Source organism: Haplochromis burtoni, unplaced genomic scaffold, assembly GCF_018398535.1.
Source record: "Haplochromis burtoni strain Fernald_Lab_line unplaced genomic scaffold, NCSU_Asbu1 Contig_1741, whole genome shotgun sequence".
Lineage (NCBI taxonomy): Eukaryota > Metazoa > Chordata > Actinopteri > Cichliformes > Cichlidae > Haplochromis > Haplochromis burtoni.
This window is the reverse complement of record NW_024584102.1, coordinates 4,514-20,025: the sequence shown is the minus strand read 5'-3', so window position 1 is coordinate 20,025 and position 15,512 is coordinate 4,514. Positions and strand designations below refer to the sequence as shown.

General features: G+C 42.6%; 1 long non-coding RNA gene across 2 annotated transcripts; it reads right to left on the bottom strand.

Annotated features, from left to right (window-relative positions):
• Positions 1 to 10,410: 10,410 nt before the first annotated feature.
• LOC121813471 lies at positions 10,411 to 14,738 on the bottom strand. 2 transcript variants are annotated; one of them, XR_006053723.1, is made up of 5 exons: positions 14,675 to 14,738; positions 14,499 to 14,552; positions 14,268 to 14,405; positions 11,539 to 11,643; positions 10,411 to 11,259 (listed from the first exon to the last, which is right to left on the bottom strand). It is a non-coding gene; the product is annotated as an uncharacterized LOC121813471 (long non-coding RNA). The 2 variants fall into 2 exon arrangements; XR_006053722.1 differs by lacking the exon at positions 10,411 to 11,259 and having other exon boundaries at positions 11,279 to 11,643.
• Positions 14,739 to 15,512: the final 774 nt, after the last annotated feature.

Genomic DNA, 15,512 nt, shown 5'->3' with positions numbered 1-15,512 from the left:
AGAGAAACCGTGGTTAGACGCCGTGCTGCAGTTTAAGTAATTTGTGCCGTGATCTGAAGATTGTGGGTCCATTGTTCTGGTGTGGTTGAGGTCTAAAAGAGCGGACCGCACCCACTCTGTGTGCTGATTAGGGCATTGTCCTGAATCGGCAGAGGAGGAAGTGCCTCAAAGCGAGCTGTGAAGGAGACTGCCAAAGGGGGCGGACTCATAGGTGAGATGAAGGAGGAGCAACAAGGAGGAGCTAGGAGGGTACAGAGGAGAGCAACGGCGACATCTGGTGGTAAGTAGAGGGAATTCCAGGTCAGTTAAAAAATAATTGCTGAACGAGGGGAGATTATTAGAGGAGTGAGAAGTTCAACAGAGGAAGAAATTCAATGCAAGACAATTGAGAAGCAAAAAGAGAAACTAGGTGATGCATTGAGGACACCCAACAGGTAAGGATGGTAAAATACGGGAAATGTGGAAGGAAATAATCGGTGTGTGTGACCAAGTTGGAGTGAAGAGTGACACGCGATGCTCCCTGCATCTGCATTAGAAATGCCCCTAGTGGTTGCAGCAGGGGGTGAAAGAAGATACCATATGGGGTAGGGGATGTCACATCCCTGGTGGAGATGCTGCCACCCATCATTGATGGAGGGGCAGGCTGGCTGAGACAACTTGACAAAGTGACATCAGGCACACAGCTCGCCTTGGGGGATTTCCGAGCCATAGCATTACAGTTACTGCACTGGAAGAAGTACTGGCAGCTTTCATTACCAGACCAGACTCCACACCCTTTTTTTCGAATGCAGGAGCAGATTGGGAATTCCATGCGTCAAAAATATCCGACCCCAGGTATTGTTTAGAAAGACTATGCTAGAGGGGGTACCAGAAAAGGCAAGAGAAAAAATCTTAGATTACCCTGACTTAGAAGGGGCAGGTGCAAATTGCTGGGAGAGACACCTGGTGCATTATTTGGGGAAGCATTAATAAGAGAAAGATAAGAAGAAAGTGGACCTAAAGGAGCTTCAGGAACAATTTCTTAAGCTCAACTGGGGAGAAGCGAAACAGAAGGTAAGTGAGAGAAAGAAAGAGAACAAATCAACTGGCTCGCCTAAGGTAATGGTAGTTCAAGGCTGCCCACCGGTGCCCCGGGCGATGGAAGGGGTGCGCCTGGAGCGGGTCATGGGCCTAGAGGTGTCTGTTTGATGTGTTATCAGCCTGGGCACTGGTCGAGAGACTGTCCACAGCAGCCACAAATACAGCAGCATATGGGCCCGCCTCAGGGAGGAAGGGGTGGTCCATTCCATCAGGCTCCAAACCCACACATGATCCCTGGACCAAGACCCCAAATGCCGATCCGGGAGGTTGACTGGTACAGCTCGGACTGGCAGCAGTGACACACTCCACAGGGAGGCCGAGGAGAAGGGGGAAAGGCAGGTAATTCCTTTAAAGACTGAAATTGGAAAGCAAGCAGTGGCTCATCCATATGTCATTTCAGCGCAAGTGCCTGTGAACCTGATGAGACCTGCTCATCAAACTGAGAGCTGTGATCATGTGTGGGCCTGATGGTTTAACAGTGACTTTGAGAGATGGCACACCGCTTCCTTGTGTGGCCACAGGCACGAGAGGACAGTGGCTGCTGTCTGAGGACATTGACCGCACAGCAGAAATCTACTGAGCCCATCTGACAACCTCTGATGGCATCTTGGCACACTTCCAGCTCTGGCGGCCCTGGATTATGGCCCTGGACATGTATGCTCCGCCCATCGACCCATACCACGTGACGCTCTTTTATGACCGCGAAATTACTGAGTGGTATGAAGACCTGTTCCATGAATTCCTGGAGGGGAAGGTATGGAAGGTCTCTACCAGGGATATTTATGTTGGACCGCAGGGGGGTAGCAGCCCTGGTCCACTTGGCGGAAGAACAAGAAAGCTGGTTCCAAATGGGTCACGAGTCTGTGCCTCATGTGTCTCTGGTGGTTCATTCTGGACACCAAGCAAAGGACTTGGGTCCCATGATACGCGTAGCGTCACGAGCAACTGATTGGCAACCTACACAGATTCCTGATGTCTCCTTCTCCCCAAGTACTAAAACCTATAGAATTTCAACATCTCACACAGATGATACTATGTTGGAACATCATCACATTCGCAGAACGCATGGCAGGGAACTGACAGATCATCCAGAGGTCGTTAAAGGCCTCTCACAGTTTCCTGACACATTGTGGTCACTGGGGCCTACTGATGTTGGCTTAACCACCTGCTCCCCTGTGACCTTTGAACTCAAATCTGACATTCCAATATGGCATCCGCAGTACCGACATTCACCACAGGTGCAGGAAGGCATTGCAGAGACTATTGCAGTCGGGTCCAACATCTTTAATGGCAGTACAAAATAGGAATGCTTTGGACATGTTGCTGGGAGAAAAAGGGAGTGCTGTACTTTTATTACTAATAACACAGCACCCGATGGCTCTGTGACCAGAGTTCTGGAAGGCCTGAAGACGCTGTCCACCACAATGCATGACCATTCAGGAGTTGACAACCCACTGGAAGCATGGATGACCTCTGTCTTTGGGCAAGGGAAAGGTTTTATTATGTCAATTATGATTTCTTTGTCTGTTTTCCCTGCTATATTAGCAATGTATGGTTGCTGTTGTGTGCCTTGTATCAGAGCTTTGCTCGTAAGACTCATCGACCGTGCTGATGAGTCTTACTCAGACACGGAGACCAGCCCCTAACACAAGGATTCCATATAGTGGAGTGGAGGAAGTCGTAAAATTCTGCAGGAATGGCGTAAGAAGAGATCAAAGGAAATTTCGGACAATATAAGACCTTAATGAGGGGAACCCCTAATCAGATAGCGACGTGGCGTGACTCTTAACTGAAGCTCTGACAGATAGCAGTGAGGCATGCCAGGATTTTAAGACTTGAGGTAATGGCTTGATGGCTCGTAAAAGCTTATGTGAGCTTGTCTTTGACTAGAAATTGAGAGGGGGTGCCTAGCTGGTTAATTTACTTTGGGTAAGGTAGTGATAACTAATGTGCCGATTTCTGAAATGAACAGAGGGTAGGGAGTTTCAGAAGGGTTGGTTGAACTGAGAGACTGATCAGAGGAGAACTGCACTTTGCAGAATGAGGGATGGAAAACATTCAATTCAATTTTATTTATATAGTGCCAAATCACAACAAAAGTTGCCTCAAGGCGCTTTATACATTAAAACTGGCATCCCATGACTAGCAGAGATAAACAGCAATGGAGGACCAGCAGAGCTAAACAGCAATGGAGGACCAGCAGAGCATGGAACTAGCAAATGATTTCCAGTTATTAAATGGTGTTAGGAGGCAGTTGCACAGAACTGAGCTTGCTAGCTGGCGCTGATGGGTGGGTGGAGCTACAAGGTATGCAGTAGCTTTTGCTGTTGGAGCTGCAATTTTTGCTTTTGCAAGTGAGAAGACTTTGGATTGACATTTAGATTTGTGTGGTTAAGAACCCTTGAAAGTTAGAATGCTGGTGAATGGAAGCAGTTGTAGCTGGTCCAGTCTGAATCCTTAATGGAAGGATATTCAGGAGACTTTACAGAAGCATGGGTACGTTGTGGCTTCTGGGTCCGGCACTGGTGTCCGTTGGCTTTTCCGCTAACTCTCCCGGTCTGTGGCCTTGTTTCAAAGCAATTGCTATGAGCTTTGCTGGTGGGTGATCTTGCTGAATTGCATGGATGTGGTTACTTCATAACTGGATTTAGCAGAGAGACGACTGGTTGGATAAACATAGCAGACCAGATTGTCGGCCAGTGAGAAAACTGCTAGTAAGTTCCTATGGTATTCAGTTTCTTGTGTAGCTCTTTGTCTGATGTGCTGACAGATAAGAGGTGGTGATGTGCGATACTGCATATTTTAGTGTCAAACCAATACCGATACTTTTAAATAAAAAAGGTTGACACTCAATGAATTGCTAATATTTAATTTTATTATTAAATAGTGTTATTAAAGAGTTAAAACCCAGGACATAATTAGGACAAAGTTGTTGTTGGTGGTGATTGAATGTAATGTTACAGCAACCGTGTGATTTTTGTAAGAGTAAATGATGCTGCGAAGCATGAAAATGCCATTGGGTCTGCCGTGATGGTTTCATTTAGTATTTTTTTCTAAAAATAAAAGTGCACCAAAACCAGTAAAACAATTAAAATGAGTACTGTTGAGAAACTATAATACAAAAATTACAATTAAACTTCTCAACAACAAAAACAACAGGTGAAAATATAATTATCATGTAAACAACTGAACAACCCCCATCTCTGGCGCTGTCCCAGGAGCGGCGAGTCCGGCGACTTGGCTGTTTCGTCTTTGCCGAAAGCACAGCATTGGAAACAAGAGCAGAACTTAAAGTAAAGAATCAATCTCACTAGGCCAGTATCGATCTGATACCAATACTGACTTAGTATCGATACAATCGATATTTGGATTGATTGTCCAACAACTAATGAGAAGGTGATTGCAAGAAAATGGAAGGATGGGTAAAATTATGTTACTCTTGTAAAATAAGCTGTGTTAAAGACCTTCTCCAAAGGTGTTCACACGAGAACGGACGAGAGCGAACTGTGTTCACATGAAAATGAGAATGAACAGCTTCTAGAATTGGGGGATCATAGATAAGAACCAGAAGGAGCTTGTTTGGAGGTGTGGTCCCACTCCTGAAATTCGGATACTTTATCTCTAAATAAGGTTTCAAAGGAGACTTCATAATCATATTAACATAAAAAATTTCAAAAGCATCTTAAGCTAATTAAGCTATTTTAGGTGTTGAATGTGAAAGTCAGCATTCATTGCTGCACCACAAAATTTTCAATGCTTACCATTTTCCTGTAACCCAGGACTGATGGAGCAGTCTTCATGTTCTTGAATCTCCACTTGGCTTTTCTCTTCACCATCCACTCGGTCTCCTTTGCTATATCTCACATGTGTTGCAACTTGAGTACCTGTGGACATTTTGGGAGAACTAAAAGCCTCAACCATCTGCTTCCGCCTCTGTCACGCAGCTGTTTCAAGAGATGAGCATGAAGGAAGTAGCAGCTAACCACAAACACAAACACACACCCGCAAAACATATGCACTACTATTATGTATTTATAGACACTCACTTACTCTCTGTCAGTTACATATTGTAAGGATTATAGAATGTAATAAATTATTTATTTCTTATTTGGAAAGGCCTTGCCATTTTTCCTGACTTTAAGGCTTTGTGTACCACAGTCGCACAGATGTGATGATATGGTCTGTGATGTGCTGCAGCATGAGCATGTTTGCAGACTTTAGACTGGTCACTGAAGATGTCAGACTTGCTGTTGTTTTATAGATAAAAAGGCACGGCTGCTGTTTTTATATTTGAGTCAAATGATGATTAGTGTCATGAATATCAATAATAAATAAAGCAAAATTGCTAAATGGTGTTTAAAAATGCTGTAGTTTCTTCTCTTTTGCTGTTATGTGATCTGAAACTTGCAGATACGTAACACAACAGACTAATGTGGCCTTATGAGCTAGAAAATAAACTTAATAAAGTTTAATGCTTTTAATGTTCCTCTCTCACATCTGATCAGAGACTTTGTGGCTTGAATGCGTCAAAGAGCTGATCACAGAAACCACTTCCTTCTTCATGAGGTACACAGCAACTAATTTCCTACTCAGCATTTGAAACTGAGTCATCACAGACAGCAGGAATTGTGCAGTCAGCGGGTGTAGTTAGAAGTCTTTTGTTAAGTTCTATTAAAGAAAAACATTTATTCACATTACTGCTTCCACTTTTGGTGGTAACCTGGTGTGAGCTAACTCCCCAGAGAGATGTCATAATGTTAATAAGATTGATTCCTGTTGGCAGAGTCCAATTCAGATTTTAGGTGTGCTGTGAATCAGATGACACAGGCTATTATGACATCAATAATGCACATCAGGTTGACTGCAATTCTTTGTATGGGAACGGCATACCACGCCCCCGCCACACACTGGTGTACACTGGTAGTGTCAGACTCCACAACCACCACTAGAGGGTGCCCTGGAGGAGTTAAGTTGGTAGGGTGAGCCACTTGGTTGCACTGCATACCTTAATGCTGGAGCTGGCTGATGCTGAAGTTGGGATCTGGAGCCGATGATTGACATGAAGTAATGAAGGGCCTTCTGGAGAGGGCATCTGGATTTTGGTGGCTTTTCCAGGTAGGTATATTACTTGGAAATCACAGTTCTACAGTGTGAGATTATTATATTATCTTATGCCACGTTATACCCCTAATTAAAGATTGTGAAATTATTATGTAGCTTTAGTTTGCATTATTCTCCTGACTTAAAGGAAAACGACTACATTTATTAAACTGATTTGTATTACATTAGACTGCTGATTTATGGTGAATGAATGATATTGTTTATGATGCATGATACTGCTCAGTTATAAGAAACACTATTTTTAGAGAATCATGGCCTTATTTGTCTGATTAGAAGAGAACAGAGCATACCGTAGAGGTTTTCTGCCCCATCTCATCAGGAGGAGATAAAACAGGAAGCCAAGGCCGTCACTTAGGCGCCGTAAGAGAGAAAGAATGTGAATGCTTAGTTTGGAGGGGGGCTGAAGCTATAGGAATGTGAGAAACGCTCAGACTCTTCGAGATCTGGTGGACACCCTCCTGTCCACATCTCCCCTCCGGATGATTAATGCTCAAAAGTGTTGCATGGAATAATGAGAATTGTATGGAATAAAGAGATTGTTGACTGAGCATTTATACATCGCGTGTTGTTCTTCCTTCAGCCCAAAGACCAAAGAGCTGAGATTTAACAACAGTCAAAAAAAAAATCACATCCCACTCAAAAAGTCCCTTCTGGATACAAAATACAGCTCCTTTGTGGGTTCTGGTGGTCTATCTGCAAAATATCAATGTTAAGTATATTATACTTAACATGTGGTCTACTTGCTTGGCAGTAGATAGCATCTCTCACCAAGCATCCATTCCTTGTATGCATGGTGGGGTAAGCCTCTTTAATGGTTTGCCTATAATCCACGCACAATTTAGGACTCTCTTCTTTTTTCATCATCACAATTGCCTGCATGGCTTGGTACAGAAGCAAGGGGAAGGAATATTAAGCTCAGGAGTAGGGATGGGTATCGAAACCTGGTTCTTGTTGAGAACCGGTTCTCACTGTTTCAATTCCTTGAAATTGTTTGGCATTTTTGCAAACGATTCCCTTATCGAGTCCAGTCGCCCCGAATGACGTCACCACGTTGCGGAGCGTCATTTACCTGGCAGGAAACATGGCGGCTCAAACGCTCAAAACTTTGGTTATACTTTACGAGAACAGATGACAACAGGGCAACTTGCAATACTTAGGTAGATATTTCATTTAAGGCAGGAAACACTACGAAACACTACGAATATGCAAAAGCATTTGCTCACAAAACACACGATGACCTTAAATGAATGTCGTGTTTTTAATTCCGCTCCGGACTCGTGAATCTCAACCCAGCAGCAGCGGTAACGTTTGCACGTCCTCTCCCGTTAATGCGGCAGGTAAATAATCAACTAACAGTGCATATTATGTTAGCGCGATCTGCCTTATTACAAACCTGCCATTACTGTGCGTTTAGTGACCATGATGAGAGACAGAGTCTGGCTCAGATGCTGGCAGCTCTCGCTGCAGTCTACCGGCAGCGTCTCCTTTCAGACCAGGATAGACGAATGTCACGGAGCAGTGACTCAGTTTGTGGTCAAAGGCTTGCACCTATTTGCCACAGCAGATGCCCCCGATTTTCAGTAAGTGAATGTGTTTAATTGTAGGCAGGGACATTACTGGATATTCTTGTGTAATTGCTACTGAATAATTTATGTTATACTTTGTTATTGCTACAGAAGAATATTTATTTTATTATTTTACATTTACAATGTTTTTCCTGGGGACCCTGTGACCCCCCATTGAAGAGACGTAGGCTGTGGATCTCTTAAGATCTCACTGCTGGGTTTGTAAGGCCATGTTACTCCTAAATTTCTATCTTGTTCAAAGAGAAGATATAAAACAAAGTTTTAAGCTATTCGACCTTAGTGTTCTCCTTATTAAAAAAAAAAAAGAATCGATAAGAGAATCGATAAGAGAATCAATAAAGAATCGAATCGTTAAACAGAATCGAAAATGGAATTGGAATCGTGAAAATCTTATCAATACCCATCCCTGCTCAGGAGCTACTGGAATGCTGGTGGATGAGGCTTTATTCCTGTCAAGACTTTGGCTTGGGCACTATCTGAAGTGCCCCAGCCAAAATACCTCACCTTAAGGAGACTAGTGAAGCCCCTGGGCTGAAAACTCAGATAGGGATGCTTGAGAGTTTCTGAGGCTGCACAACTCTGTGGGCCACCAGAACTTTGTCCTTCTTCACAAAGATCTTAGTGGAGCTCAGCAGCGCAGAACCAGAGTTTTGTGTAACTTTTCACCCAAGCGGTCAGCTCTTTGTGCACCTCTGTGACGCGGACTTCACCAATCATTTTGCTAGCAATTGCCATCATCTTCCAGTAACCACTCAAAACCAGTGAGGGAATATTCATTGTCAGATGTTCATACAGCAGTACTGACATTCTCACTGACTTGATCCTACATTGTCGCAATGATTGCCATATGTCCAAAATAGCAGAAAAGTGAGCATCATGTAAATGGCCTGTATTTGTATAGTGCTTTACTTAGTCCCTAAGGACCCCAAAGTGCTTTACACTACAATCAGTCAACCATCCATTTACATACTGGTGATGGCAGCTACATTGTAGCCACAGCTGCCCCGGAGCGCACTGACAGAGGCGAGGCTGCCGGACACTGGCGCCACCGGGCTCTCTGACCACCACCAGTAGGCAAACATGGGGTTAGTATCTTGCCCACGGATATTTGATATGCAGCCAGGAGGCAGCCTGGGATCAAACCACCGACCTTCCGGTGAGTAGGTGACCCGCTCTACTACCTGAGCTACCCCATGTGGTTAACATGTCCACAAATCCTCACTACTATATTATACAGGGACAACAACTGTGCTGTAGACTTTACCCTAACCCAAGGTTGTATAGTTTTGTTCTCCCATATCCACATCCACATCGAATAAAGATATGATACAGAGCGCAGACCTGCTTCTCACTGTCTGTGGTGCTGAAAATTTGAAACATTTTAAACAATAACTATAGCTCCAGCTTCTTAAATGTCAAAATGCTCCTTTTCCTTTCACATGTATCTTTTAACATTTCACACAAACATTAAATCAAACTGTCACCACAGGAGGGCAGCATGGAGCCAGAGAGTGTTAGTGTAGCTGTTCAGCCCTATAGTAAGAAACAAGAAGACTGATGGAGGGAAAGCTTCTTCCACTGGTGTAACACACAGGTTTGTATGAAGTCACACTAACTAACCAGCAGTAACCCACATTTGATCAAAGCAGGGGCAGAACTTTAATAACAGGTTATAATGTATCATCACAGTTGTTGTCAATCCAAACACACTTTCTGATTGTTGCTGTTTATTGTAAAAGAACAACACACTTGTGGTCTGACCTAATGCTGTAGTGCAACAACAACTATACAAATGTGAGCTCAGTGCAGACTAGATGCTGACTCACTGCAGCCTCTTGTGGTACAAAGTGGTATTACATGAGAGTACAGGCTGGTTAGAAAATGCAAAATTTAATTAATAGATAAACAGTATATGTCCTGTACATTATGTTTGAGTTGTTGTTATTTTTAGCAGTTTTGTTAGTGCACATTATACATGTAATATTGTGTTTGGTGTAAAAAACAAGACTCAGAGACAGCAGAAAGGCCATTTAAACCAGTTAAAGTCCAGGAGACGGCGGGAAATTGACAGATTAGTGAAAGAGAGAAGACAACTGAGGAAACAGTGGAGAAGGGCCAATGAGACAGAAAGGGAGGGACTTACTGCCCTGCAGGAGGAAATAAAGCAACAACTTAGTAAGCTGCGAAGAGCAGAACACCTCAGACGACAACATAAGAAGAAAGAACGGACAAGGACCCTTTTCTGAAGCAGCCCACACTACTTTGTTAAGGGAATTTTTTTTCAAAGAGAAGAGCTGGTGCCTCATGCCCATAAAAGACCTGGAAGATCATCTGAGGAAAACTTACTCGGAGGAGTAACTTGGAAGAAGAACGCTGCAGCCACAGACGAGCCCCTCTTCATCACTGTGGTCAGCCACACCTCACCTGTCTCCCTCTTGGCACTGTGGACTGAAGAAGATGAGCCTACCTCTGTATCCTCCTCTACCTATTCAAGGCTTCTAATATTAGATCAGAATATATATCATTCTTAAACATTTTCTTCTTGCTTTAGAAATGAGACATTTGTGGATTGCTAGTATACAATAATCTAGAAAACAAAAGGAAAAACATTAAAATTCAGAGTACAAAAATAGATCCATATTTAGAAATGATCCATCAGAATGAAGTCAGGAAATAAAGCACACAGCAGATCAAAAACATGAATAACAGGAGTCCTTTAATACATTTAGCTCTGACAATGTCAGGTTAAAGTTGGACAACTAAAATACATTGAGAGAAAGAACCTGGTTACATTCAGCTACATAAACTCTGTTTCCTTGAGTCAACAATTCAACATCCCATTTAGCCCCAACTTCTCTATCCTTACTTTACAAGTGCAGCATAAAAGAGAATTGATAACTTATTCGCACATTTGAAAATTGTTAAATCTGCTTTTCTTCTTCATTTCAATCTCCTGTCAAAATCCCCCATTTGTAGCTAAAAGTAAGAAGCAGCAACTTTCAGCTGTTTGAGAGAAACTGAAGAAGACGTTTACTGAAGTTTTAGGACCAACAGACTGATGAATAAACCAAGTAAAGCAAAGTAAAGACGAGCTGCACTTTGACTTTTATTAGAACAATTTGCTGGAACTACAGAGTAATGCAGTACTTCAAGGTTTTGTGTGGATGACTTCCAACCTTACTGTACAGCACAGAGCACAGAGGGACAATATATGTAATCAATATATGATGCAGAATGAACAAGTAAAGACTGTAAGCTGAGTCTGAGGCTCATGCAGGACATTTCATAGTGAGGTGTCTTTGGTTGGATTATTCACACATTTACATCAAAGCACCAAACTCATTTCTCACAGATGAAGGTCTTCGAGCTGTAACCAACATAATGTTCAACTGCCTGTTTCAAGTTCCCTTTATCATCACAGCAGACTCCATAGGAATCATAACTCGTACTCTGCTGTGCTGGTGCCCACAACCTGTCAGAGAAATAAAATATGATATTAAGCTGGAGTAAACTTTTTTCAATCCTGATTCCTTCAAACTGACTTGTTGTAACTGAACGTCATCACAGACTGCAGATGAAGAGAGTTCAAGCACAGCTGTTCATTCAAAGGAGGATTTCTGCTTTTCTTTACATTCAGTTTGTGGGGCTGTTGGAAAATAGCTCAGCTCATGTATTGCTGATCTATCTTCCAAAACATCCATGTTTCACTTCTAAATAATAACTCTGGAATAGAAACAAACTAATGTCTCACCTTTCTGTCAGCGCTGATCCGTCCACCCATTCCCATTTATATCCTCCTGATGTCTTTAGCTTCCAGACCAATCCAGGACTCTCCTCCAAATTTACTGACAAATTCCTGTTTGAGAAGAGACACAAATATTGTCTCCAGTCATAATTCAGCACTTCTGTTGTAGTGACATCATCTTGTGAACATGTCTGAAGGAAGAATAACTGTGATGAAACTTTTCTTCCATTGTGCAGAAATCAGAAAGAGCCAAAGAATTTCCCCACTCACACGCTTTTGCATTAAATGTCGCCCTTTCTATCTCCCTCCGGAATTCCCTGTGGTCATTGCCTGCGCGTTTTATATCCCTCATCACGCAGACACGGACTCTCACACAACAACAAGCACTTCACCAGGATGCACTTCACCAGGGACAGTAGGACATTAGATCGCTGCTACACTCCGTTCAAGGACTTCTACAAAGCTCAGCCTCTGCCGGCATTTGGAAAATCAGACCATGCCCCCATCTTCCTTATGCCTTTTTACAAACAAAGGCTAAAGCAGCAAGCACCAATTAGGAGGGAGTTTGCACACTAGACAGACCACTCAGTGGCCGTGCTGCAGGACGCTCTGGATGACGGTCTGGATGACGCAGACTGGGACATGTTTCATCAACATGTTTACAGAAGCAGATTTGGGATCTATCATTCGAACATTTCCCAACCAGAAGCCGTGGGTGGATAAAAACATCTGCAATCACACACCGCTGCCTACAAAGACAGGCTCGTCTCCGGTAATATGCAATACAAGCTGTGTCTTAAAACGTGAGCAGCGCGATCAGAAAGGCAGAGCAGAGCTACAGGAAACTAGAGTCGCAGCTACACCAGAGACTGCAGACAATAATGGACTTTAAACAACCAGCTTCTTCAATGATGACTTGTTGATGTCTCTTAATATGTTTCTTATTAATTATATTGCTTTTTTAAGATATTCTATAATTTAAACTGTTTTCTCTTTGTTTTCTATTCGTAGCACTTTGGCCAACATTGTTGGATGTAAAGCGCTGCTATAAATAAAGATGCTATGATGAATGCCGATGTTTCACTGGCTGTTGAGCTGAACACATTTTATGCACGCTTCGACGCTGCAGCAATTAAAACAACAAATTGCGTGCGCACAGGGTGCGCCAGTGAAGTTAACGCTTTCATCATCACAGAGCATGCCGTGAGGAAAGTTATCAGGAGAGTGAACACCAGGAAGGCTGCAGGTTCAGATGCCGTCCCTGGTCGGGTCCTGAGAGCCTGAGTTGACCTGCTAGCACTGGTGTTCATGTTCATTTTCAACCTCTCCCTGGCCCAAGCAGTGGTTCCCACGAGCTTCAAAGACTCCATCATTGTCACTGTCCCAAAGAAACAACAGTCCACTTGCCACAATGACTACCGCCCAGTAGCACTGACTTCACTTCACTTGTGATGAAGTCTTTTGAAAGACTGGTGAGAGATCACATCACTTCTTCACTTCCTGCCACCATCGACTCACTTCAGTTTGCATACCGGACTAATTGTTCCACAGATGATGCCATATCTCATCTGCTCCACACATCCCTGAGTCACCTGGACACTGGAAGAGGGAATTGTGTTAGGATGCTGTTCATGGACTACAGTTCAGCATTCAACACAATAATTCCCTCTAAGCTTTTCATCAAGTTGAAAAGTTGATCACTTGGGACCCGTCATCGTCCTGTCACATTAACACTCTGGTGTTAATGCCAGCATCTCTTTTTCCCCAGAAGACTTAGAGACTTCCATCTGCCACTGAAGGTGCTCAAGAACTTTTACTCCTGCACCATCGAGAGCGTCCTGACGGCAAACATCTGCACCTGGTTTGGGAACAGCACCAAGCAGGACAGACGAGATCTGCAAAGGGTGGTGCGCTCGGCCGAACGCATCATTCAATCAGAGCTCCCTGACCTGTTGTCCATCTACACCAAGCGGTGCAAGACCAAAGCCAGGAAGATTATGATGGACCTCTCCCATCCCAACAATGGACTCTTTGAGTTGAGGTCTAAGAAGCACTTCTGCTCCCTTAAGGCCAAAACAGAGAGAATGAAGAAGAGCTTCTTCTCCCAGGCTATTCGGGCCCTGAACCAGGTGTAGGACTGGACTCTCTAAAACACAATACATCACCACAGCACTCTGTTTATTTGCACACTTCTTATAATTTATTATTTATTTTTATTCATAATGTCTTTTGTAAATCATTATTTGCACATTCTTTTACTGTGAATTCCTAACTTAAAATCTTTAAATTTTGCAGTAATCTGTAAATCTGACTGTCAATTCTTGTTGTCATTTAATGGTCGGGCATTGCACAGCAATAAGCATTTCACCACATGCCGTACTGTGTATGGTTGTGTGTGTGACAAATTAAATTTCAATTTGTAGCTCAGTTACTGTTGCAGTGGGATCACTGTTAATATTATATTTTCTTTGGTTTTATTAAATAAGAAACTTAGCCAGGATTATGAGGATTGCTTTTATTTTGGAACATTTCTGTGTAATTTAAATTTTTGCTTCAAAAATGTGTAAAAACTTTGCATTTGAATGTGAATGTCTCTAACATAAAAGGAGAACCAAAGAAATCCATCGGAGTGGAGACAGGAAGCAGGTCACAGACTGACAGCAGGTCAAAGACACAAGTAACAGATGACTGTCAGCTCCATCAAAGATCACACAGACATGAACAAACACACCCACCTGTTCCTCTTTGCTGTTTATCATCACCAGATCAGCTCCTTTATCCTGACAGGCTCTCCTGCTCAGACCAAGTTTTCTTCTCAGTGGATTTAAAGTAACAGCTGCTTCCAAATCTCGTCCATCGATCGGGACACTTCTCTTAAAGTCAAACACGTTTTAAAGGCGGTATTTATTTACTGCTCATAGTTTTTGTTGTGTAATAAAGATTTTTAGTTTTTAACAGCTTGTTACCTTTGATCTTCTCCTTTAGCAACTTGATTTCTTGCTGTAGTTGAATTATTTTTGCTGCATGTTGAGAACAAACATAATTATAATAAAATAAAAATAAAACAGGAATAAAAAAGGAAAAATGACTGCAAAGTTAGTTCATGAATATTTATTTATATTTGTTTTGAAATATTTCTTACTTGAACAATTAGCCTGGAGATGCTCTTTTTCCAAAGTGACTAAAATATCTGGTTACAAACAAAACAGGAAACTGATTTAAAGTTTAAAGCATTTTATCAATGAAGTTTTTATTATTCCCAGCAGATGAATGGAGCTAACATTAGCTTGTTAGCTACCTGCTTAATACACCAAGTGAACTAACTAGTCGCACAATGACAGACGGCCACTGTCTAACATAGTGTGGCTGCACCTGCATCAGTCTGCAGCAGATGCTGCTGCCTGTCTGCTTTGTTGAGATAATCACAGAATCACCGTGTTGAGTGAAGAGTTTGAAGGAACAACAAGAACATTCACTCCACAACACACACAAGATATGAGCCAGGAATCATGCACACAGACACACACCTGCTAATCAGTGCTTAAAAAGAAATAAAGGAATGTTAAAATGGATTTAAAACTGAACGGTGAACCAGTGAAGGAACACTAAAACCATGGTTATGTGCTCTTGTTCTTGTTAAAATCATGCAGTATTGTCTCTAGGTGGCATCTAGACAGGATGGCTTAATCTTTACAGCCGTCTCAACTGAAAGATGGAGGACTTAACCACAGCATTGACATGCCAGTCAGGTTTTAGGCTGCTTTCCATTTTCACAACTAAATTGGTGATTCTGGATTTTTCCTGTGGGGCCAAAGAGGAAAGGTCAAAGGCAGGGATACAGCTGGAGGCACTGGAGTTAAAAAGCATGACCTCGGCCTTTTTTTCATTAAAATTAAGAAAATTCAGTGCCATCCACCCCCTGATGTCATTGAGATAATCAAGGAGAGGCTGAAGAGAACCACTGTGTTTGAAAGGGAAAT